The sequence below is a fragment of the Tachypleus tridentatus genome, chromosome 8, assembly GCF_004210375.1.
Source record: "Tachypleus tridentatus isolate NWPU-2018 chromosome 8, ASM421037v1, whole genome shotgun sequence".
NCBI classification, from domain to species: Eukaryota; Metazoa; Arthropoda; class Merostomata; order Xiphosura; family Limulidae; genus Tachypleus; species Tachypleus tridentatus.
The window spans coordinates 108,496,882-108,524,245 of NC_134832.1; the positions used below are offsets into that span (position 1 = coordinate 108,496,882).

Genomic DNA, 27,364 nt, shown 5'->3' on the forward strand with positions numbered 1-27,364 from the left:
TTCGTGCACCTAAGCATGTAGCTTTATTCTGTAAGCTTCAGAAACAGTTCGTATGCATCCCACATTTTGGATGATAGTTTGGTAGTTCATTACATCATAAGCTGTAACTGTGTTATTTATCGGTTGTAACATGCATAGATTATATCGGTACAGTTAAAGTCAGACAATGTGAGAATTTAATGAGTTTTGTTTTTCTAGGAACTAATTTGCACGTGATGATTAATTTCAGGTGCACAGTAATTCAGTGAAACTGACACAACCAATAAGCGTATAGTTACCTAAAAATACACTTACAACTGTAAAACGTTTTAAATGGATAAAAATTGAACTAAAGGACCTTTTAAATAATGAACTTCAAATCCATTGATTTTTTGAAAGTTCTACTTCACATTTCAAAAAACCTTTACCATTCGAGAGATGTAGGGAAGGTTTAATACTGCTTAAACATATTGATCTTTCTCCTTTGTTTCCGATCCCGGATGGACAGGTAGTTAAGGCACTCGATTTATAATCTGAAGGTCGCGGGTTCGAATCCCCGTCACACCAAACATGCTTGCCTTTTCAGCCGTGGGGGCGTTATAAAGTGTAAGTCAATCTCACTATTAGTTGAATTGGCTATCTTCCCTCCAGAGTTACACTGTTAAATTAGGGACGGCGTAACAACATCTGTGAATAGAATACTCCTTCCTCTATCTTGTATTATTACAAGTTAAAATATCGTAATGGGCACAAGAAGTGAACAAGGTAATTAGACATGTTAAACGTTGGAGGACAACATGGAGTGAAGAAGAAAACGTAAATGGAACTATAGTAATAATTTTTTTATTCTAGTAAAAATTTGCACCATAAGAAGGTTAACACAGTAGTAAAAATAACTTAACTGGATAACAAATTTGCATTACAGGGCAGAGAAAACAGTAGTTAGAAACGGTTTCTCTATATGTAGTACATATTGGCACTATGTGCAGTAGACGTTACGTCATATATCGTGTCATAATGCGATTTAACGTATGTCATTCTTAAAATTGTTTTATGGATTACTGATGGGCATTGTTTACTTCCAATTATTTGAAAAACCACCTTTCTTAAGCGTTTTAATATCTACAATTTCAATATTCTAGTATAAATGATTAGAAAATATGTTCTGGCAAAGGAGGAAAGCAAAAATATGAAACATTAAGAATATGTATTCGGTACCATCTGTCCAATATGAAAGGAATTATGGCAGTAAAAATCTTGTTTTCTTTTATTCTAGTTACATGGTCAGCTGAAACTGATTAGTTACAAAATGTTAGTCGTGAACTTCCACCTCTGTGTATGTAAAGTCGTGTTTATATAGAAAATAGTCATTTAACGCAACAAAAGGTTTTTCAAGGTTTTACAGTGGAGATGAGTTTAGCTTGTTCATTTTATTTTACAAAGATTCGCGCACGTCTATTTCTTGAATCCTGATTCATTGGAAGCAGGCAATTAACCAAGATCGACATTCAAGAAACTAATGCGTGGTAGCCTGGCCCGTTTTTCAAAAGTTGTTTTTACTCAGGAGCACGTATCTGTCTGTGTGCGCATACGTATATGACAAACGCACGCATTACTATGCAAAAAATGTTGGATACACTTTAATTCGATTACTGTGTTGATGTTTTTGAAGTGATACTGTTTTAATCGACGATGTTTTTTTCTTCCTCATTATGTCCCCCAGTAAGATAGAAGTAAGTCTTCATGCTTACAATGCTTGAAATCAGGGGTTCGATTCCACCTTGGGGGACACAGCATATAGCCTGATGTGGCTTTGCTATACGAAAACACACACACACTTCTTCACAATAGCATCTTACTGGTGCAAATATATTTACATGCTAAATGTATAAAGGTGTGTAAGTAAAGGGTGGTTAGATACCAACATTAAAAACACATGTTAGTATTAGTTTTGCTAGGACCCATAAGGCTAATCTAAAATATAAAAATATGCAAAATCTTTAATTTAAGCTTAAGAAATATAGAACTTTGGAATAGGAGAGTGGCGAAAAGAAAGAGTGATAATATGACATTTCACTTATCCACTCGTTTGTTATTTTCATATTATAACAATCTGTATTGCACAATAGTACAAACAGTACAATAGTGTTTTATGGTAGCAAATAATAATTTGTGTGGAATACAGATTAACCTTCCCTCAGGAAAACATTAATAATTATTTTCTGGAAATATTCTCCAGATGTTTAAGAACTTTGCAAAAACTACAAGATCGAAGCAAGTCTTAGTTTTCATTTCATTACATTCAATAATTTTATGAATAAATATATCATTTATCAAAAAAATTAAGAAATTAGCTTTTGTCTTTACTTCTGATGTGTTTCAATGAGAATAAATTACTTGTCGAGCTTATTTGGACAAAAAATAGTTGTGACGTCATATAAAGTCAACACGCCACGTGAAATCGTGTGACGTCATATAAACCTACGCCATGTGGTAAGTCACCAAATGATACATGTAACATCACACTATGTCACATGACGTCACGTTATTACATGAGTCACTTTGTGTCATTTTTAAAATTGTTCTATAGGTAACTGGTTATGCTATTTATTTTCAGTTACATAAGATTTTGAAGAGCTGCCTGTCTTAATTGTTTTAATGTCTAAAATGTTAAGGTTCTAATTCAAATAATTGAAAATGGTGTTCTGACTTGGGTTGAAAGCAAGAATGTGAATCATTACAAATATGTATGTATGTTTGAGAAACAAACCATGATAAGGAAATTTTACGACGTATGCTCAGTCCGTGAATCCATTTTTGTTTTCCACTGCCGCAAAACAAGCTACGTACTTTGTGATTATGAGAGTGCTATAAGAGTGACAGTCAAATTAAACTAACCAATCAGGCATGAGAAACCCAAGAATTGGAGATGAATGCTGTAGAGTGTAGACTAACTGCCTTTTCTCTATCAGTTCAAAGTTAAGGATGGCTCCATAAAGATAATATCGGTGCCGCTAACATGAAAATTCTAAACGCAACTATACAATAACTACAACCTCTATAGTATGAAAATACTATAAATTAAACCATTCTACAGTAGAGAAGACACACGTATTTTTATTGATACAACTTTCAGAATATTAGTCTAAAAATATTTGTACTTATTTGCATATTTTAGACGACCGGAGTATAAGTAAATTTGACCTGTACTAATATTACCCTTAGGATATGTTACGCATGTTTGTAAACTAAACAGCTAGAAATAAGATGTCTATTTTTACAACTGATCAAATTTAGGGTAATCATTATAAGTTTCAAATACAATAGTCATGTATTGAAATAGAAAGGTCGGAAACTTTTGTTTTCCTGTTTGTAAGTGTATTTACTGTAGTTACAGGGAACTTTTGTGTGTGTATATTTTCTTGTGTACATCCGTTTACTGTGTCAAACTGGTATGTATCCATATCCGGTTCATTGTGTTTTTTAAAGGTTTTCCTCACCTGTTCTTTAAAAATTTCGACTTTCTGATCGTTTGTTGTATGTTATTTCGTTTTCATGATGTATCACACCTATTTTAGTTATTTGTAAATTGTTTCATATTAAACCTCTTTTTTTTTTTTTTAATCTGTGCGTTTAATCAAAATTTGTTCCAGTTATTTTATTTCATTACTTATTTTGTTTCTTAGAGCGTTTATTTGGGTTTTGATGGATGGATCTCTTATATTATCATCTCATGTTAAATGTTCTGTTGTCATGTTTGTAATTTGACCGTGGAGTTTCCAATTATTTTGAGTAGTGTATTGGTTTTGTTTTGGTATCGTCTGTTCTATATCTTTGGTAAGGCAATCGGAAATTTTTTTACAGTAATAATCAATATCAGATGGTTTTATCTACTAGATTTATTGTTGATAATGGTAATTACTGATTTAGAAAGTTTGCATATTCTTTCCAATTTGAATTTAAGTTTTCTTATAAGCTCATTATTATAAGGGGATACAAGATCAAAGGCACATGTTATTGGTGAGTTGTCTCTATCAATATCAAATCCAACGTCAATATTTGAACATTTATTGCGAGTACTTGATAAACTTATGCACAAACCCAATATATCAGTATTATTGTATTGAAAGTTTATGTGTGTTGGAGTTGTATCATTCAACAACACACATTTACTACATTCTAAAAATTCCAACAGTTTTTTTTCCTTTTATGGTTTCCTTACAACCAAAATATATTTTTATTTTCTATTAATATCTTCAGTAATTATTACATTATTATATAATATTGATTTAGATTATTTAGTAAATTAATATATATTGTTTTGGTTGGAGAACAGTATATGCTTGCTGTTGTTATGCTATTATTTGATACATTATTATATATTCTTTAAAAGTTTCAACCTCTATATGTGTTTACAAATAGAATTGTTTCATAAATTAGAGCAGTATCTGTATTTGGATCACTTTTATTTACTTTCTTTTTCTCATGGAATTATTACCAATAAATTTCAAAGTATTATATGCATTTAACATAGTTTCTGTTATAACTAGTACATGAGTATTTGCATGTATTATGTCCTCATCTTGAGCGTTTGTACAGTGAATTTCTAAGATATGAATGTGCTTATGATTACTGAAATAAGTGTGGTATGATTGGTATAATATACTTTTTTCTTATTGTAATCATAAGTGTTATGCAATATTGTTAATTTTGAGGGTTTTGGAGTTCTTTAACAATATCATGGAAAGCATTTTTTAATTGATTCTATGACTGGATTTTTTTCTTTTGTTGTAATGTTTGTATTTGTAGCTTTTTATTTGCTTGTTTGCTTATTTTGTAGTTGCATGGAGGTAGTTTTATTTGTTTGCTTATTTTGTGGTTTTTATTTCTTATTTGAATGTTTGTTACTTGTTTGGTTGAGAACTGCTGCTGTATATGTTTTTGTTTGTGTGGTTGTTGTAAGTTAGGTGTAGATAGAAGCAGTGTTTTAACATTTGTTTGTTCTGTTTTTTGTGGGTTTGGTGCAGTTATGTTGCAGTTAATGTTATATATATTCATGTTTTAATTTCTTTGTATTTTTGACAGTCTTTGTAATTTGCAGTGTATTGTTTTGTTGTTCTCTCTTGCACTGAGTAATGTGATGTTCCCCACCATAACCAACACAACTTGGTAGGGATTTACATGGCCATATTATTGGCATTTGTAACATTGCTTCACAATTATTGCAGGAATTTTAATACAATGTAACATCACATTATATTTGGGAACAACATGGGACATACTGGTTTATCTTGGCTGTTCCATCCTTTAAATTAAACTGTCAATAAATAGAACTTAAAATTAAAATCTTAAATCCTGCCCATATAGCTGTCAAGCATTCCATTAAACTTACTTAAATTTACTGCTTCCACAACATCCGAAGGCAACACATTCCAAAAACCAAACACCCTGCTAGAAAAATAAAATTGTCTTTGCTAAAGGTAACTCCTACCTTTCTAAAATAAATACTTATGTCCCCTAGTTTTACTATTTTCAGTGTTAAGTAGAAAAAAATATAATGCATCAATACTACTAATTCCCTTTACAGTCTTAAATACCTCAACCAGATCCCCTTTAACTCTTTGAAATTCTTTTCTCTTGAAAAAAAATATCTTGACCATTCTTCATGTGATAACCCCTTCATCCAAGTCATCAGTTTAATAACCCTTCTCTGAATCTCTTCCAACAATTCAATGTCCTTCTTGAGGTAAGAAGCCCAAGAATGAATACGGCACTTCAAATGTGGCCTAACCAGTGACCTGTACAATGAAATAATGTCTTTAAACTTGTATTCAATATTTCAGTAGATATGACCTAAAACCTAAAATCCTATTTGCTTTACCAGTAGCAACAGCACACTACTTGGATGAATTAAGACACTGAGCAATCATTACACAAAGATCTGTTTCTTTCATAACATTGTTAAGGTTCTTCCCATCCAAATTATACTTGTAATTCAAATTATCAGGTGTTATGTTGTATTTATTATAATTTAAACTCATCTGCCATTTATTTGTCTAACTTTCTAAATTATCTAAATCATTTTATAAATCATCAGCAGCATCTTCACAGTTAGCAACAACAAAGACCTTAATATCATTAACAAATGTAAGTAACTTACTGACCATTTCTTCATCTATGTCACTGGTGTAAATCAAAAAGAATAAAGGCCCTAAGACTGAGCCCTGAGGTACCTGACTTGTGACATTAATCCAGTTTGACTGCAGTTAATTTATAACAACCTTCTGGTTTCTTCCATCCAGCCACTCTTCTATCCAATTAGCTAACCTAAAAGATGATTTTTTACAAGCCTTTTGTGCCTTTATTTTTATAAGGGTTTCTGAAAATTCAGATACACCAAATCAACACCCTTAACCTTATCTATATGAGCAGTAATATTTTCAGAGAATGTCAGAAAAGTTGTGAGGCAAGATTTTCCATTATGAAGCCATGTTGACTATCTAATAAAATTCTGAATTTTGTTAAATGATTTTAAGCATGTTTTACGAAAATGTTTTCCACAACTGATGTATGACTTATAGGCCCCATAATCACTAGGGCAATTTTTATTACCTCCTTTTAAAAAAGGGGTGATATTAGCCAATTTCCAATTGTTTAGCACTTGTCCATTATTCAAGGACTTTTAAAAAATAGTAATTGGTTCACATTTCTAATTCCTAACCTCCTTCAAAACTTATAGGAAATTATTATCTGGTCCAAGAATCTTATCATACCTTAAACTTCCTAATTCCTTCTTAAAAAACTCAGAATTAATGCAATCATATGGTTTAACCTTATTGTCATCTGTTAGTTGTTCACAATGAGGAATATTGTTTAAATATTCTTTATTAAAAATTGAATAAAATGCAGAATTTGATAACCCAGTTATCTCATAATCATCGGATGCAAACTGTCCTTTGTCATCTCTCATGGGCCCTACCACAAAGTACCCAATCCAAACATTTTGTTTGCTCTATACTTAAAGAAATCCTTACTGTTTTAATTTATTTTACCTGAAACCTCTGATACCAGAAGGTGATGTCAAACCTCAGATATCTTATGCATTTTCTGTATACACATTATGTTTGTGGATTTCTGTATTCTTGTTGATATAATTCTTTCCACCTTTGTGAAAGATATGTTGTTTAGTGTTAGTTCTCCTTTAATTTGGTGTGTATGGATGTCATAATGAATTCCCCTGATCACAAATTTTTTTTTGTGGCTTTATCTGTCCTAACTGTTTAGCAATCTTTCCAGCTTCATAAGCATCCTTTAGCCAAACTAGAAGTACTCTGTTTAGATTAAGTGGCTCTGCACACCTTTGATTAAAATGTCACCTTTAACTGAGCATTTAATTGCTATTATTTGAGTATTTGGCTTACATCTTATTTCAGTTGCTAACAAGTTTTTTATATGAGTCTGATACATTTTCAATAATTATGGTATATTTTGTGGATTCTTTTGTTGTTTGTTTTACTTATAGTTGTTTTGCAAGCATATTTATTATACAGCATGGTATCAGTGAAATCCTATTCATATTACAAAAATTTAGGCACATGAGTATTAATAATTAGTCTAAGATTACGACCAATGAGTGTTTTCCAATTGTAAAATCTTATTGTGAGAAGCGACCAACCATATGGTATCTGTGAAATCTTATTTGTGTTATAAAAATTTTGGTGAGTGAGTATTGATAATTAGTCTAGGAGTACAACCAATGAGTGCTTTTGAGCTGTAAAATCTCACTGTGAAGAACACTCAACCTAACTATGATCTGAACTTGGCATGTATAAATTTCACTTCTCACATTTTTATGACAAATTAACTTAAAACATTAATGTTTCGAATTTTAGATCTCTTGATTATTAATGTTTTGTAAGTCTTGGTAATTAAGAACTTTGCATTTGAATTCAGTAAAATGTTATTTTAAAACTTGAACTGTTGAAGACTAATCAGACTAATTGTAATATTAATAGTCATAATAACTTGTGATATAATAGATTATGTATCTTGTACTCTAATTTGTAATTAAGTAATGTAACATTACAAGTAATATAGAAACCAAAGTTACACAGTTTAGTAGCACTATACTACTAATATAAAGAGTCTTAACAAAGGTTGATATTCTTATTTCTGGTGATGAGAAAACTTTTACTTTTTAGGGGTTTAGATTAAGTAAGGTAAGTGTAATGAAGTGTATCTCAAAATAGAATACAGACATTGTTGTGATATAAAAAGTCTGTGTATAATATATGATAATATAAAATAAATTTAAAAAGCCAGGAAAAAGAACCTTAGAACTAGAAGTTAGAGTTATAACTTACAAGTTTTTATACATAGAAGGATATGCACTATGATATACATTGATGATAAACATTCACATTTTGAAAACTTTGAAACATTTAAGTTCGAATAATGTTATTGAATTAAGGAAACCACATATAATAAGAATTTTTTGGGAAAGGTTTACTTTCTCTAGGTTTGAAGTTAAAAATACTAGCATTTAGAAAATCTAGTTTCAGAAGACTAAACTTTGAGCTCAATATAATTGAAGTTGTATATTTATAACACAATTTGTTTTTTTATCATTTTGCTGTACTTACATTTATTTATTAAATTAAAAAAATGTAGCCCTAGTTTTCATCTTGCCTGTTTGGCAATTAGATCATGAAGGTGAAGTGCTAATCATACAAAGAAGTATAATTTATCTTTTATAATTATATAAAAATATATAATTTGTAGCATTAGATTGCAGTTTTAAACTTTGTGAAGAACTTGGATAAAGAATTAAAACTGATACATTAGAGCACTTGTAAAGTTACAAACTGCATATTAGCTGTACATTTTACATGAATATATTCTCTCTAGCACTGTAATTTTTTTATTATTTTATTTGTAAGACATTTAATTTTTAATATCTGTATATTTCTGTTAGAGGATAATTAGAAAAAACTTTCTTCCGTTATTTTTACAGTAACATGTAATTGCCCAAAAGTACAAATAAATAATAATTGTCTAGAATCTAGACACCCCAGGATGCTAGGTTCTGTGGTTTGTCTGCAAAGTTAGATGCATTCAGCAATGAAAATAAATATTTAGTAATACAATTTTCAATAAAATATGAACAAAGTATTGACTATGGTGGTGGCTATGTCAAACTCTTTGACTGCAGTTTAAAACAAAAGGACTTGCACAAAGAATCCCCTCATCTGAATATGTTTGGTGATGTGATAGCTGTATTTTGTATTACATGTTATGTTTGAATATAATGTGTGTGTGGGTGTGAGTGTTGTATTTTACCATAAAAATGACAGTTCTTAAGTGCAGAATCTTAAAATTAATGTAAAAATTCCTACATAGACATATTCCTGAAATTATGAAAGCTATACTGAAAAATAGGTATTATATAAATTATGATTAAAGTAAGAAACATTCCCAACTTTTAAGGTTTTTATTTTTAGAACTCCTTTGTCTAATATTCTATATTTTATGTAAAATATTTGGTTTTTTTCCATGTTATACTGGTTTAAACATCCAAGAAAAATAAAACATTTGAAATATTGAATTACTGCATTAAATTTCTTGAGATCTTGTGATTTATGTCATGTGTATCACATTGTGCCCATGCTCCAGAAGTACATTATCACTTTTCACATGTAAATTAAATATACTCTTCAAAAAAAGAAACGCAAAAGGCAAAATTTGAGACATATTGTTAACAAGTTTATTCTGGGTAGTTCTGTATGACATGTGTGAAACTTTGCACATTCATTGCTGAACATCCAAAGTCTGCAAAGGCGAAGTCCACGCTCACTAGTTGAAGTTTAACGTCACTCAACGTCAATAACGAGTATGCCCCCTGTGAGCATCAATAACTGCTTGGCATCTCCTGCCCATGGAAGCGATGAGATGACGAATCACATCCTGTGGAATGGCTGTCTACACAGCCTGCAAAGCTGCTGCAAGCTGAGGTAGAGTCTGCGGTTGAGGTTGTCGCCGTCGCAGACGTCGGCCCAACTCGTCCCAAAGATGTTCGATGGGGTTTAAATCTGGTGATCTGGAGAGCCAGGGAAGAACGTTGATGTTGTGGTGTCTCAAGAAGACAGTGGTGAGTCAGGCTGTGTGAGGATGGGCGTTGTCATTATGAAAACCGTCGTTGACATTTACCTAAGAATTTTGTCATGGGTTGCGTACGATCTGATCGGAAATCCTACGCAGCCCTGGTATGGTTGAGGCAGTAGACGTCGCAGTAGTGGTCCTATCCCGAAGGTGACGTAACCGGATGTTACAATCTTGTGCGGGCGTGGTCACACGAGGTCTGCCAGATCGTGGACAGTCACGAGTTGATCCATGTTGTTGGTGACGATTCCATAGCCTTGTGATGGTGCTTGGGTGGACATTCGCAGCTCTGGCAACATCTTATCGAGATTTGCTTGCTTCCAAGTGATCAATGGCGTTGTTGCGTTGTGCTTCAGTCAGTCTTGGCGTAACTGTATTGCGTGTCGGTAGCTTAACACTGAGCTATGGAAACCGAGAACCCGTCACTTTTATAGGGATTTTGTACATGTTGCACTTGCAGAACATGCAGATCTCTCAAACAAATTTATTGGACACGAATGCGTTTTGGCGAAAAATCCGATGTTTTCCTCCGTTTTCAAAGTGCACAACTTTTATTGTCATTTTGGTATGGCAATCAGTGCCTTAACATGTGTAACATCACATACTTTGAGCTTGTAATGTTATTACATATATTTTTTTTAAAAGTAACAAAAATATCCCTTTTGCGTTTCTTTTTTTGAAGAGTATATTTGTTTTTATTTTAGACCCAGACATCTCTGAGTCTGGAATCAAGAAAGTTCTGGTTATATTTAACTGCAAAGTAAAAAACTTGCTTATTAACAAGGACATTCATTGTAAAGTAAGAACATTTCCCTTAATATATATTTTAAAGAGAATTTACCATGTGTTATTTTAGTGTAGATGAATAATTTTGTATTTCTGGGTGATTTATAAAACAACAAACGCTGTAATGTGATTCATTACAGTTGATTCATTTTTGTGAATTTAGATATAGTACATTTAACTGACAGTTAGTTTAATGTTGGTATTGTAACAGCAACTTCATGTTCCATTTGAAGTAGCTAAATAACATAAGTATTTGATTGTTTAGACTGAAGTATAAAGAGAACTGTTCTAAACACTTTAGTCTAGTTCTCTCCTGAGCACTCTGAGAGGGTGGACTTAAAAAAAAGAGATTTTGCTTGGGCCTATAGCTGAAGTTGATTAACATTACAAATACCGTAATTTTTCTTACAATATTCTTTTATAGGTTTTAGTAGAAAATCCATTCAATAATTTTATAGTTTCAAAGAAAAACTGTCAATTTATTAATTAGAAAAATCCCACAATATTTAACATTTTCTTTCAAACTACTTGTTTATTTCATCAGTTGTCGTTTCAGGATTTGGTTTTGCTTTTTGAATTGCATTTCAGACTTTCTTTAAAAATTAAGCAATATATTAAGTTATCAAAATCACAATCAATGGAAGAATAGGGTGATTTAGATGTTCTCTGTTTTTCTCATACTATAATAATATACAGTTTACAATGTATTCTACAAGTGTTTAGTTGTTTTCTTTGACAGGATGCTACTTACAACCATGTTCATATATTAACTGTTCTTCTGGATAATACTTACAAAGTAAAGATTGACAATAAGAAGGTTGAAAGTGGAGAACTAGAAAAGGATTGGAACTTTCTCCCTCTAAAAAAAAATGAAGAATCCTGAAGCTAAGAAATCTGAGAAGTGTGATGATAAGGACAAGATTGATCCTGATGACACAAAGCCTGGTGTGAGTCTTGTATTTCTACTGAAACTACTTATTTAATATGGTAAAAAGCACCTTCAATTTATCTTGAAGTACACTAAGCCTAGGTTTCATTGAATTAGCCTAATTTTTTTAATATTGAAATATTTTTACATTGTGTTAATTAACATAAGTATTAGAGAATTTGTTAGTTTGGTATTAGAAGAGTGTTACAGATCCACTAGCTTGCATAACTACCATGAACGAAATGCACACTAGATTTTGCTGAATTGTAAATATGATTACAATGAAAATGTCTTCTTTGTTCAATGTTGTGTGCACTGTTGATTTGTTAATAGCTTTCTCTATCAAGTTGTAAGAATCCACATGTGAAAGCAAAGGAAAATGTTTTATAATATGTCAATCACACTACCTCTACTATATCCAAAGCCAATGAGGCCTTTCAGTCAATATTATGGCTCACCAGGCTAGCTGGGAACACACACACACACACATTTGATATACTTCAAAAATCTGAAAAAATTAACATAATTTCAGCTTCCCAAATGTGCTTTCCATTTACTATTTTACTGAAGTTCCAAATACTTAAAAACTGAACATTGTCTCTGTTAAAAGTGTAAACAGTTATGTAATATTAACTTGTTACTTAACTGTAAGCCTGTTGTTATGTGTCTGTTTTTGTATGTGTAGAGCAATAAAGAGTAACAATGGTTATTTGAACATCACATTTTTCTGCATTATAATTATTTTATTAACATCATTTTATTTACTTTAGATTCAAAATAGTCATTGTAATAACAGGCTGGATTCTGTGTCTGCTCAATTATTATACAAAGTAGATTTTGGCTATGCAAGTGTTCTGTAGAAGATAATTAAAATTAATAGTTTAAGATAAGAAAAATTCTATGTGGATTAAAGATATAGTAATTAGTCTGTATATGTTAATAATAGCTTTTCTTACATTAGTTTTTCATCTGAAAATAAACAACAACAGCAACACTAATTATTAGCTTATCTAATAATTCTTAAATCAAAAACTGTTTACAAATAATTTTCATAAAACAAACTTCAATACTTTCTTTGTTTGAAAATATAGACAAGCATGTGCTTTTAATAACTGTTCAAGATAAGACCAATTGGTAGAGAATAGTTAGTTTATAGTTTTTCTTCCTCTGTGAATAACATTTGGATCAGCCAGAATACATCCCAGATCCAGATGCTACAAAACCAGAAGACTGGGATGATGAATTAGATGGTGAATGAGAACATCCAATGATTAACAACCCTGCTTACAAGGATAACTGGTAACCATGACAAATTGACAATCCTATCTAAAAGGGATAGCAGAACAATGTATTCACCCTGAAGTAGATAATCCCAAGTATAGAGCAGATTATAATCTCTGTCAGTATTCTGAAATACGTATCGTTCACCTTTAGAGGTAGAATTCCAGTTACTGTGAGTGAAAGATTTTGAATTGATACAGAAACTGCCTTTTGTCCCTGGATAAGAAGAGGAGCAGACAAGTATGACTTAGTGTGAGAATTTAGTTATATACGGTACCAAGATACTTGTCACATACACAAGTTTTCAAACAACAAAATATTTAAATGGTTTGGGTAAGGCAAACTTTCATTCTCTGAAAAATTTGACTGTGTACTTCTAAATTGTTGTTAATGGTGACTATGATTCCTAAAAATAGTAGTAACTTATAAATTAAGATTAACATTGTTTTTGTGAAGTTAATTCACAAGTTAATTTTTTAAATACACTTTAGGTAAAAATAAGGATGTTTGAAAAGAAGATGAAGGATAAACAGGATAAAGAAAAAGGCTGAAGAAAAGCAAAAAAAGACCAAGTTGAATGAAGTTGAAGATGATGAGGAGGAGGAAGAAGAAACCTTGAAAACAAATGAGGTATGTATTCCAATATTTGTGAATGTTAATTATTTTCAAAATTATAATCTTTAATTGAAATAGAAAACCAGTAACTTTTAGGTATGAACAGAAATGCTGCTGTATGGGTAGTTGTTTGTACTAGCAATACTAAATATAGTATTCATACCTCATTGAAAAAAAAAGGTTTGGAAAAGTGAACACTTTCTAACAAAGGATTTTTTTGGGATGTGCTACATGAGAAAAGTGTTTGGATTACGCTGAAATAAACTGTAATGATTTTATATATTAAAAGTGGTCCCACTTATTGAAACGTTTTTTTAAGAACTAAAATTTCAGTACTGTATTTACAAATTACATCAATAAAGATATAATCAAACCTTCATGTACAGTCCTAGCAAAAGTCGTGTTATTGTTGTGAGGAAAGTACTTTTGTTTAAGATTGTGTTTTGTGATAAAAGATATGATTGCTGCATATATGGCAGTTATTTGAGTAATTGTCTGAAAATTGAATACCAAAAGTGCACAATTTTTTAAACGGATGTGTTTGTAATGGTAATCAGTAAATGATGCCACATTACACATATATTATTTTGGTTATAGTCACATTTAGATACATATATAAATTCTACATCCATAATAATGGTTAATTTATGAATAGATTTGTTTTTTAACATACCTTTCTTTTGTATAATATTAGGGATTTGAACCAGAATAATAAATAAGTAATAATTTTTCAAGGAACAGAAGTAAGAGATAAATAATTTTTGGTTTGTTTCAAATTTCATGCAAAGTTATTGGTATCTGTACTAACTATCTCTAATTTAGCTGCTAAAGACTAGTGGGAAGGTAGCTAGTAATCCCTACCAACTGTCAACTCTTGGGGTATGCTTTTACCAAAGAAAAGTAGGATTTACTCTAATATTATAACATACACCCATAGCTGAAAGGGTGAACATGTTTTATGTGATGGGGATTTGAACCCCAGACCCTCAGATCACAATTCAAGCACCCTAATCAGTGATGTTCTGGAACAAAAAATATACAAGGTTTTGCATATTGTCTTTATTTCTTTGCTATCTTTCAACCTGTTATCTTTATCCTTTTTTGTTGTTGTTTTTCAAAACACAGTAATTTGAAAACAATCTTTACAAAGTTACATTCAAAATTTGATTAAACAACTTTAGTGTATATCAATAAATGTGGCATAAAAATGTAGTTTATAATTTAAATGCTAATGTTGCATAAGTTTTAATTCTTAATCTTAACTTCTCTTCTCTGAATTTTTCACTTTAGATGTTTTTATTTCTTCCTAGAGGCATTAGAATGTCCACCAATTAAAAACGTCAACTATAAGTACTGACAAGCAGAAATTTAAAATAAAAGCCTTCCACCTTATTTATTTTCTAATATGCCAATAAATTTGCTACACTCATCACAGGAGCTGCTATTAAATCTACAATACTAAAGTTACAGTATTTGTGTATAAATACAAACTTAATTGGAAACTTTCAGTCATACATAACTATCTAAAACTATTTTGTTTCAAAAACATATATGTAATATGCATATGTACAGAAGTTTGATCCTAATGTTTGTAATGGGAAAGATTTTATTTCTTCACACATTTTCTAATTTATATGCTTACTTGATTCATTCGGTACTATAAAATGGGACATAAGTAATGTATTTAACTAATTCAAAGAACAAATCTCATGAAATTAATATATATTTAAAGGTGTGATAGTTCCTGTGCATAGTAGTTATAGTGGATCAGACTTAATTGTGTTTGTAGCAATTTATACTTGAGTTATTAAAAACCAAAATTATTAGATGATCTTGAACAGTTTTCAGAAGTCATTGTTTTGTTTTTTTCCTTCAAGATTTTCAGGATCACAAACATGAAGAATTGTAATATATTGTGGCTTGCGTCATATACTTGATCTGGATAATAAGTCAGTCTGAGACACAGTGTAAAAGTTTACAACTGCATTAATATCTAATTATTTCATTGTCTGATGGATATTTAATAGTTCGAACAACCACTTCTGGAAGTGGATTCTGTACCACAGAATAAACAATTATTACTTTTCCATTTTTGTAATTTTTGTTGTTGTTATTTAATTAATGTTGGAATTATTGTAGAAAGAACCATTTTTTACCAGTTGCAATAACATTAAAAATAATCAGTTGAAACAAACACACTTCTGTTTGAACAAAAGCAACTTATATTAAAATTCAACTTGTAGTTTAGAAGGTGCATTAAAGGCAGTTTAAAAAAGAAAAATTAAAATAATATTTTTCTTGGTTAAAATTTTCATTTTGATTAATGAATTACACAGTTAGTATACTATGATACTAAGAAGGACAAAAGTGCTTGTTAAAAACTTTCATAATTTATTATTTTTTAGCAGCATATAAGAATAACTAAGTTGACAGAATGTGAAATGTAGTTCACTGTGGCCTAACATCTCACTTTAGAACAACAATGTACTTTGAATTATTTGCATTCTTTATCAACATCATATCTGTAATTATCCAAAACCTACTAATTTTCATCCATGATCTAGTATTTATTTTTTTGGTATTACAAATTTAGATTTTTGATTCTTAGTTTTTCTTGTGATTTGAATCGCTAGTTTCTAACCTTACATCTGTTAAAATTCTGTGGTATTCTCAAGTACACTGACAACCAAACAGATAAAAACAGTAACTGCAATAACTAGGTAAATGGCATAAAATGTTATGTAGAGTAAGATTAAGCTATTACATGACTGAATTAAAGAAAAAGATTGGACACAAATTATCAGGGAAAACAAGCAATTCTTTATTATATAAAAGTTTTAAAACAGTATGTAGGTATACTATAAAACAAAGATAGAGTGATATAGCTGTACCTGCATTTTAAGCATCATTAAATTTACACACATGGAATGAAATGCTTGAGATATATTTTTGTAATATAAAATTTAAAGTTTAAGTTGGACTATGTTTATTGCTTGTTTATACTCACTAGACTTCAGTATTGCTACAGTAATCTTATTTCATCTTGTTAAGTAAAAGTACAGTCAGCATTTTGTTACACATGTATATGATATTTCTAGTGGTTTTTGATATGAAACAGAGAACATAGAATATTAAAATATTTCTACAAAGAGATTTTTCTCTTATCAGTTGTGAACAACATAATAATTTCTTGCAAGCTAATAACCAAGATAAAGAATCTATGACCCTAAATTCTAATAACTGTTTTACTTTTTCTTCTGTATTTTATATCTTCAGTATGTATTACAATGAGTGAAGTAATGAAATATATTTATGTAGTAATTTGCTTTTGTATAATGTGTTTGTACTTCAAAATATCAACTAACGGTGTGTTACAAATTAAAACGTTTTTAAAAAGTTTTGAAACTTGACATTCCTTACTCTAAACTTATACTTCGTACATTGTAATTATATTGAGAAGATAAAATAAACTTTTTTTACCACAAAACTCTCTACTAATGCACTAATGTATTTTAAGTATGATGAAGCTACGTATATCTAACTTTATTATTTCAGTTTCTGCAAATATTTTTTTCCCTTTTAGAAATTAGCCTTCGTAAGAAGTACAAAAATGAAATCTCAATGATTTCAGAGATATAATTGATATAAATATACCCCATTGGGCTTAAGTTTTGTTTGTTATATTATAATTACTTTACCCCTTCCTGACATTTCGTTCATTTAATATTTGTATAGCTACTTCTTGATGCTACTAGTTTTAAACCCACTTTCAAAACCATACTACTTTCTGTGTGAGTATAGGCTCACAAGTCTTCTGATTGATGTTTTTACTTTTTATTCCCATCATAAAACGAAAAAAAAAAGTCCATAGTTTTCTTTTTGATCCTGTAGGCTTTGAAATATCATTAACTTATTTGCTTAACGTTTAATCCAAGTTAAAATAACCAAAGAATCAGGCATAGACATTAATTTGGAGCTTTTGGCCAGAGATGGAGAGCAACCAAGCTGAACGCTCACTGTCTACATGACTATTCTTAATTAACTTGTGAGATTGACAGCTGAAAGTGAGGATTATGTTCAATGGCATAACCAGACCAGGATACTAACTGTTATGCAATGCCTGGCTCAAAATACTTTCCACATTAACTTTACACTGAATATTAACACAGTTCGTCTAAATCTTTTAATACACTATTAACTTCGACAGTGTTACACAGTAAGAATAAAAATATGTTGACAACGGCTAAAAGAACGTTTAACCTACATTCAAAAGCTCATCGAAGTTAATCCGTTATTTTATTTTTCATACCAGATGACACTGTGGATTTAACTCAACTGTATTTTTGCAAATTTGTTATTTTTTATTTTCTTTACTATATGTATGTTGCATGTCATGCTTAAATTCGATGTTCTCTTTTGTTTCAATCCAGGTGTATGAATATTTACTATATGTATGTTACGTATCATGCTTAACTTCAATGTTCTCTTTTGTTTAAACTCAGGTGCATGAATACATCTTTTCATTTCAATTTTGAGATTTTTGGACATTATTTTGAACAAATTTTGAAATAGCCTTAAATTCATGAAAATACAATTTACAATTATTTTATCCTAGAAACTAAACATGACGTGAAAAATAAGAAAACTGAGACTTTTGAATGCGATTTTATATTCATATTTCACTATATATAAGTTCGGTGCTTTTCTGGTAAAACTATATGTGATGCAGATTAAAAAGGTGTTTGTTGTATCTTCAAGAATGTTACAGCAATAACGCTAGCGCGTCACGAAACTGTTTTTTTTTTTTCTTGCTTATTGACGAGCGGCCATTATGCTAAACGTCATTGACTGTTTGAGAACCGCCTTTATGTAGGGAGAAACCCATAATGGTATAATGATTTTTACTCGAATTCGGAATTTAACCCTGTTTAAGTTGCATCTTGTATATTGTTAAATTCTGGTAAATGGAAGAAATTAACTTTCTTTTTCAATAATGTTAAGCATCTTGTTAAGCGAAACCTTCGCGCAGAACTTTTTAATTTCACTTCAAAAGTTTAATTATGACATAGGTTCACTAAAAAGTTTTGTACTTTGTTTTAACATTACTTTATGAGCGAAATTCAAGATCAGACAAGTTTAATATTATTATATTTACATGTTTAATACAGCCAAACTCAGTTCATATTGCATTTTCTTTCAAGTAGCAAAATGTGATAAATGAAAATAAAGTAACGCTAAGGCATTCCAAGCTCACTGGAGGTACAGACTGAAAAAGCACACGGGGAAGTCCAACCTTTGTGTTCGGAATGACTAGTCATAAAGCACAGTTTTCTTTTTCTGCTGCAACTAGAAAGAATAACATTCGAACCTGTACGTTGCTTACTTCAAGACTTGAGTAAGTATATAATGTTATCATTAAATAGTATTTTAATTTTGCATCAGTTATACATAAACTTATCAAAATTAAAATGTATATAACGGAGGTTTCGTTCTTGCCATAATTTACAGGCTAAATTCATAACATACATAGTTACGGCTATTTGAGAATGGAATGGAAAGTCGGTAGCCGATATTTTCACTATCGATTTTTCTGTAATGAGAAGTCATTGCCTTCTTACCAGTTTACCAAAGTAGCGTATGCTGTTGTGTAAACTAATGCTAGAAGTAGAAACAACATGAAAACGGCGAATATAAGTTATATAAAACTACATAAAAGTTATTCACTGTCAGCTAAGTTTTTACAGGTAAACTATATGGCTGATTAACATTTTTTATTGAAATACTTAAATGAGCTATCAGCAATAACCACTTATCTTGAAATAACTGTTTAACTTCATTGCATAGAATGAATTGAATTTTAAAGGAATATTATTGTTTCTTTTTTTTTTTTTGACATAAAAATTGTGTACTTTGTTCATGATTTTTGTGGTTTTTGCTTACAGTGTTCAACATTTAATGTGTGCTTCATTAGTTTCGTATATTTCTCCATTATAATGTATACTTATACTTTGTGATGTAAATTCAGTTTTATGATAATAAAAAAAGTCATTCCTTTTGTGGACTTTTGTTCACATTTATTATATTTGCTTACATTGCAAAAAAATGTACTCTTCAGCATAATAATTTTTTGATGTTCCTTAAACTATTCCATTTTGATTCAACTTGTATTACTTGAACATAGGCATTTTATGCTGAAATTTAAGAACTTTGAATTATCTAAATGTGACAATAAATTATAGAGTGAAAGATATTCATATTGTTTGTCTTCTGCTACTTTCACCTTATGACAAGTTATTTAAATAGTATTATAATACACATTAGTCCTTTAAATCAATTAAAAATAAGTGTGTTAAAAGTTACAAAAAGTTCAAAAATCTTGTGATAAAATTATTTCCAGTTGAAATATTCATGCAAAAGTTATGATACACCAATTTTAGCTTGTATAAAAAATATAGAAGGGAAGATGTTTTAAGAAAAGGATTAGATACTGTAACTAGTCTGTTCAAGTGAAAAACAAGATATCATTAATCTTAATAGCACTAACCATTGTACATAACTTGAGAGAGTGCCATGAGAACTGAACTTATTAAAAACTTGCTTTCAAGCTTTATATTAACAGTTGGTGAATGTTTTATTACAAATGTAAATATTTTCAGTTTGTGTCATACAACTTGTATAATAAATACATTCCTAAAACTTTACAAAAACAGTATCCACAATAAATAGCACAAATAAAAATTGAGTTATGTAGCAAATTAATGGATAATGATATGATTGGTAATGTAGCTTTTATATATAGCATCTTTTTACAAGATTATTTGAGTATTAAGAAAGTTTGAAGTTTTTATAAAATAACATCAGTATGCTTACAAAAGGCTCAATAAAATTTACTATATGTTGTTGAAAGGCAAACTGTTGTTAGACTCTTGGAGGATTTTTTGCTATTTTCTTGAAACATTATCAGTAAGATAGAGTTTAGTATAATGTATTTATGCTTTCTGTTGTTAATATAATTCAACAATATTCTGTCAGAAGTGATATGCAATAAAACTGAAATTGTATCAAAAATTATGTATCATTAAAAGTTTATCTGAATTTTCAAAATGTTTTCATAAACACATTTGTTAATTGGTATAAAAACTTGTATTAAAGTTTCAACTGAGAATGAGTAATTTTGCAACTTCTTATTAACTCGTGTTTCAAACACTATTAATATTTTTAAACATTCCAATAAATTATGGCAGAAAAAGAATAAATAGAAATTAACTGAAATATGAACATACAGTAATGTATTTTTATGAATTGACAGTTCACATTTTAATGTGATGCTAGAAAGAAGTATTAGTAGAATAAAGATATTACACACTTCTTTCTTCTGAAATGTAATGAAGAGATATAGATCATTTTCTTAAAATGAGATGTAACTTATAAAGACAGTATACTAAATATGTTATTTTACAATACATTAGTTATTAGTTAGATCACATATAATAAACCGTTATATTCAACTGAGAGTGTACCAGGATAACTGTTAAATTTTTGCACGGTGTTATCATTATAATTTTTCTATTTTCTAATTTTAGGAAGTATAAACAACATAAAAAAATCAATAAGATGGATGAATATTTGTACTGCTGTTAATTTATTGTAGTTTTCTGAAGCATTCCATATGTATTTAACACTTGTGATAAAACATACAGTTCTCTCACCATTATCACAGCAACTACTTCCCCTAGGTGGACTCAGCAGCTAGTTTAATGCAACTTTGCTATAAAAAAAAATAAACAAAAAATGCACACACAGAGCTACTACAACCAATCAATTTTTCATCATATTTTTAGTTTCCTGGTACCAACATAAAATAATTGATATTAATTTTATTATAATTAACATAAACTTCAGGGGAAGTAATGAAAGCTAACAGTGTTAATGGCCCATGTGCTTCTTAATTTATTCAAGAAAATTTAGACTGGTACACAACATGGAGTCAGCACTTTTGTGTATTTTTTTTTTTTAATTTTCATCATTCTCAAAGATGTATGTGCAAAAGTCATAGAAGGATAAAATTTACAGTACGTAACAGTAATTTTAATCAAATTATGCTTTCAGCAATACAGTAAGTGTGTGCAAGTCTTTAAAGGCTGTGGTCATTACAAATGAGTTGATGATTATATATGTTGGTACAATTTAAATTGAAGCAGAGAATGGCCCACAAGGGGTACTTCTTGACAATTCAAGATATTACTATTCACAGTCTTCTGATTATATGATGTTGAGATCCACACTACGACTAGAAAGTGGATCACAAAAAGGAGTTTCACCTCTTTCAAAATCTCAACTTAACCATTGGTTACACACTTGCAGGTTCTGTAACTTGTTATACAACTGCTTAAATTTCAAATTAAGCTCAAATTGTAACTTGAGTTTTGAATAAAATAAACACATATAGTTACACATTATTTCACAAATCATGCTATAAAATTGGTTTTTGTCATCCAGTTAGGCAAGTGTACTGAAGCAACACTCCTTATCTTAGTATTTTAATGCTCAAAGGAGCAAATAGAGAAGTTATTTTTATTGAAAATTAAATTATTTACATTTATATTTCATGCTAAACATTAATCACACTTATGGTGAAAATTACAGATTATATTAAAATATAACAGATTAAAGTAGTTTTAACTGCACGTAATGTTCAGGGAATATACATATTTACACTTCAAAGGAAGTTAGTAAAGGGGTGTTTGTATGCTAAGTGAATTTCATATTGATTTGTTGTAGTTATTTGCTATGTTTTTCTCTTTAAGCTTCATAATTACATTGAGTTAATTTATGTTAAAAGTGGACTAACTTTTATTAAATTCTGTATTATTTACTTCTTTTAAATTCATAATATTGTTTTGTCTTGTAATACTTAATAGTTTTATTAAATAATACATTTGATATTTTGAATTTTAACATACATATTTGAGTACATTTTGCAAACAGCACTGTTCTACATACATTGTAAAAGAAACAACATTTTCATTAAATATTTATACTGTTAATAAGTAAGTATATTTTTTCCATTTTATTATAATGAAACATTTTTCTTTATAAAGTGGATTATTATTTGTGTACTTTCAAGTTTCTTGAAGAAATGGCTTTAAATAAGGTGTTTTCTGCTGTGTTAATATTACTTTTGAGTCATTGAAAGGTGCAAGTAAATATAAGCCAACATTACGATGAGTAATCCTCATGGCATCTTTTTATTTTCAGACACCTGCAACTACATGTAAGATCTAGATATGCACTGAGCTTCAGGTAAAAGATGTGAATGCCATCTCTTCTTTTGGTCAACAACTTGCAATAAAAGGTGTTCAGGGGACCATTAAGGTGTTTAAATGAAAAATAATAAAAGTACAGTGTGACAGTGGCAAAGTATGTGATAGCTGATTGTATTGTTTACATTATTTTTCATTTTAGTTTAAAGACTGTGCAAACTTAGAGCTGAGTATTTGTGCTGTCTCTGAGTTATTTTCTTCTGGAATCAAGAAAGCAAAAACATGTATACTGGTTTGTTAACAGTGATTTTTTGTTCAGTTTTATATAACAAGGTAATTAGTTTGTTATGATTAATATAAACTTCTGTTATCTGATGAAAATTTAAGTTAGTAGTTTATAATCCAAGTAAGAAAAAAATTGTAGTTGAGACAATAATTTCTTTAAACAAATCTCTATTATTTGTTGATAAGACTGTGAATTTCGAGGTCGTAAAATATTTGATCTTGAATATAGATATTTTAGAACTATTAAGCCTTATATAAGATTACATCCAGATTTGGCTTAATCTGTTTTTCTCAGATATTTTCATGACTTTAAATGAACTCCAGATAATTCATGTTGAAAGATCCTATCAACTTATTATAACATATAACTATCAGAACAGGGAAGTATAAACTTAACTTGTACAATTTTTTCCAGAAAGGATAATGAATATTTTGAATAAAACAATTTATTTTCAGAAAGCTATCCCAAGAAAATATGAAATAAATTTACAGACACATATATGTAAAAATAAAGAAATAAACTAAGTAGTCATTCAAACAATCATTTCAAAAGAAAACTTGTTTAAAAATTACAGGGTTTTAAATATCTTTTTTTTTTTCCATTGTAAGTAAAACCAAATTATATACTTGATATGTGTATATATATATATAAAGTTATTGCATTTTTATTCAAACTTTGCAGTAAAATTCATGATTGATGTAATAAATTAATGAAGTCTTGCTAATATGTACACTGTTGTGTTGAGCCAATACAAATTTACCAAACGTCATTAGAGGATAAGTCTTATTTTTTGTGTTTATTCTTATATCAGTAAACAAACTTGCCTTTAAAAAATAGTTTATCAAAGTTCTTTTATTGTGTTTTGAATCTTTTGTTGTTGTTTTTTGTCATCCTACTTGTTCTTCAAGCTCTGTAAATATACATTGTAATTAGTGTTAACATTAAACTTCTGAGTTTCAGTGAAGAATGTGGCTTAACATGAAAAAATAATGGCAACTGGTAAATCTTGTTAAAAAAAAGTAATAGTATTTTCATGATAATAAATTTTTATTTATTAATGAAATTTCCTGATTATAACTACAAATTTGGAAGTTGTCTAAATATTGGAACATTTACATGTTCATAGTTTCACAAAGTGTTTATTATTTAAGCTTTCTACTTGGAAATATTTCAAAATATAGTCTAAATATTAAATGAGGTATTCATAATGTGTGTATAACTGTGATTATTCAAATGTTCATCCAACACTTGATCTATCATTAGGAGCAAAAATAACCCTTGTGTAGCTTTACGCAAAATTCAAAACAAACGAAACTAATCTATCATCAGGTTACTATAGAAGTGCCATGAAAACAAGTTTTAAACATCAACAGTAGTTTAACTGAATACACCAAATATAAAAGTAGTAAGCATATGCAAACATAGATTAATTACGACAATATATTCAAGAAATAATTTTGCCAACAGAATGTGTTTGAGATGTTAGACACCTGTAATGTTGGATAATAAATAACATGAAAAATTATATTTGAAGATATAATTTTTTAATACCAGTAACAACAGTTTAATCATTCTATACAACTGTAAATTTAACTTAATTTGATTAGGCTGAAGGTAAAAATCAAAAGTAAAACAAAATTGACTGTTATAAACTAAACTGGATGAAAAAAAAAGAGATATTCCATTCATTGTCTGAGTAACATTAATATTACATGGCTGTATGTGTGCATGCAGGTTAGTTTATGTCTGTAAGATATGAAAGTTTCTCTTGGTGTATACTGTATCCCTAAACCTTAAAAAATAATTTTATATAATATTCCATTATATATATATTTTACCATCTATAGGTATTTTTACATCCATGTATAAAATGGTTGAGCTTTTTCATTAACATGAGATATTTACTTCTAATCGATATAAATATTAATATCTATCAAAATTTTCTTGCTGGCATCATCTTACTGTTAAATATAAATGAAATTAACAGAGTTTTTCTATAAAAGTATAAAAAATAAATTGGAAATGAATACCATGGCATAGGCACCATGATCTTGAAAATATTTGATAAACCATAAGGATAATGTTGTGTACAGTTGTGTAGTTTATGATTGTTCACTTAATGATACTTTGTGGTATGTTATATAAATTCACACTGAGATGCTTGTGATAGGAAAAGTCTGTTACTAGTCGCTATGGCTCAAGATGAAAATGAATATCAAGAAAGTTTATTAAATTACATTATTATTTAAAATGGAAATTGAAAAGGTTACTGGAAAAATTCATTTCTGTCTAGAGATTGAAGCAACCAGCATAAACTGCCCATTGTATGACAGTTGATAATTGTAATTTATGTGTTAGGCATGTTACTTTGGGATATATGGACTAGTGGACTGTATTTTGTTGGTTTTTACTGTTAGATGGAACACATCAAAAGATTTTTGTGGACTGATATAATTTATGTAAATAACTTTATAATTAGCTATGCAATGTTACATGTAGACCTGTGGATGTTTTTAACCTGTATATCTGTTACTAAGATTGATACAATGAATATTAAAATTAAATGATATGAAATAAAATTGATCTCCATTTTGTAAATAATAAAACTAGCTCTTATAACTATAAATTTATATATTAAAAAGTTTTAATAATTTATTGACAAATTTGAATTTTATTATATCAAAATTGTCATTTTATTTAGTTAAAAAAAACTGCAAAGTCTTTTTGGAAAAGCAAACCAAATTCTAGTATGTTTATGGATTCTGAAAAAAAAAAGGTTCTAAAATAAGAAATATAACTATAACTGTAGTTGAACTATAATGCTTTGTATTATTTTAATGTTACATTGCTTCATTTGGATTTTGGTAAAATTAAGTATAAGGTATAAGTTTTTGAAGTCAAAGACCGATGGTATATAATGAAACAACTTATTATGGGTTAAAAACATTGTTTTGCAGTTACTACAGATATTTCACCCACCCTCCTTTGTTACCAGTGTTTTTTATTAATCCATATACTAATCAGTTTAGAAACTGTAGTTGGTATTAGCACATTAAGTAAAAAGTACAGGGGTCTAGGGAGTATTTATCAGTATACAAGTCTGTGGGATACAATGTACCTTTTTGTTCTTCCATTCTGCAACAGGGTTAAAAATATATACTTTCAATTTGTATGATTACTTTAAAATAATAAATAGTGCAAGGTAACAAGCTTAACATTATATTGTATACTTGTTCTTATGGAATGTTTTTACTGTGGAAGTCTAGTATGTCATTATTACTGCTATATATGTGTTACTAATTCTTTTAAATACAGTTTTACTTCTCACTAACCAATAGTCATCAGGATGTTTTTTCTTATGAGTTAAACAGTTAAACATAAGTTTGGCAAGTACAGATATCTAGGAATTCTGAAGTATAATAAGTAATGAAATTAATCCTAAAACATGTTGATATGATTAAATTACATTTTCCTTTGTAATACAGTAATAAGTATTCTGACTGTTAAAAAAGTTAATATCAGACTAATGTGGTTTGAGATAAGTTCTCAAAGGTTATCTTATGCACATTTGACCAGAAGTGGCCCTTACTTTAGTTCCTCACATGATTATACACTTCTGATATAAATGTACATATTTTTAATCCATCTTGGATGCTTAGAACAAAGTTATTTTGGGTTTTACATGAAATATTTTATCTGACAAGGTTCTGTTAAAGAAATAATTAAAACATTTTATTTTATTGATTTTGCCTTGGATTACACATACATTGGTACTTACAACAAATTGTATAATAACTTAAAATAGTTTGTTTATGTGTGTGTTAAATGTATGACTGTATGTAGAAAACTGAAGTTGAATAAATAATTATTTGGTTTAGTACAGTTGAACTGCATGTGGAAATTATTATATGCTCATATGAAGATAATGTTAACATTACAGGTAAACAGAAACAAAAGGAAAATTTACAGAAAATTTAATTTTTTGCTGTAACTTCAACATTTAATTTAAAAACCTATTTAGCACCAACTTTTTGATGCTTTCAATACTTCATTTTTTCAATACTGTAT

At 29.3% G+C, this 27,364-nt stretch overlaps 1 long non-coding RNA gene across 7 annotated transcripts; it reads left to right on the forward strand.

Moving 5' to 3' along the window:
- The first annotated feature begins 570 nt into the window (after positions 1 to 570).
- On the forward strand, positions 571 to 27,176 carry LOC143223176 (uncharacterized). 7 transcript variants are annotated; one of them, XR_013012726.1, is made up of 5 exons: positions 571 to 585; positions 11,663 to 11,870; positions 13,624 to 13,762; positions 18,952 to 19,142; positions 23,006 to 27,176. It is a non-coding gene; the product is annotated as an uncharacterized LOC143223176 (long non-coding RNA). The 7 variants fall into 7 exon arrangements; XR_013012725.1 differs by lacking the exon at positions 571 to 585 and adding an exon at positions 2,592 to 3,431; XR_013012729.1 differs by lacking the exon at positions 571 to 585 and adding an exon at positions 9,277 to 9,417 and having other exon boundaries at positions 11,663 to 11,910.
- The last annotated feature ends 188 nt before the right edge of the window (positions 27,177 to 27,364 follow it).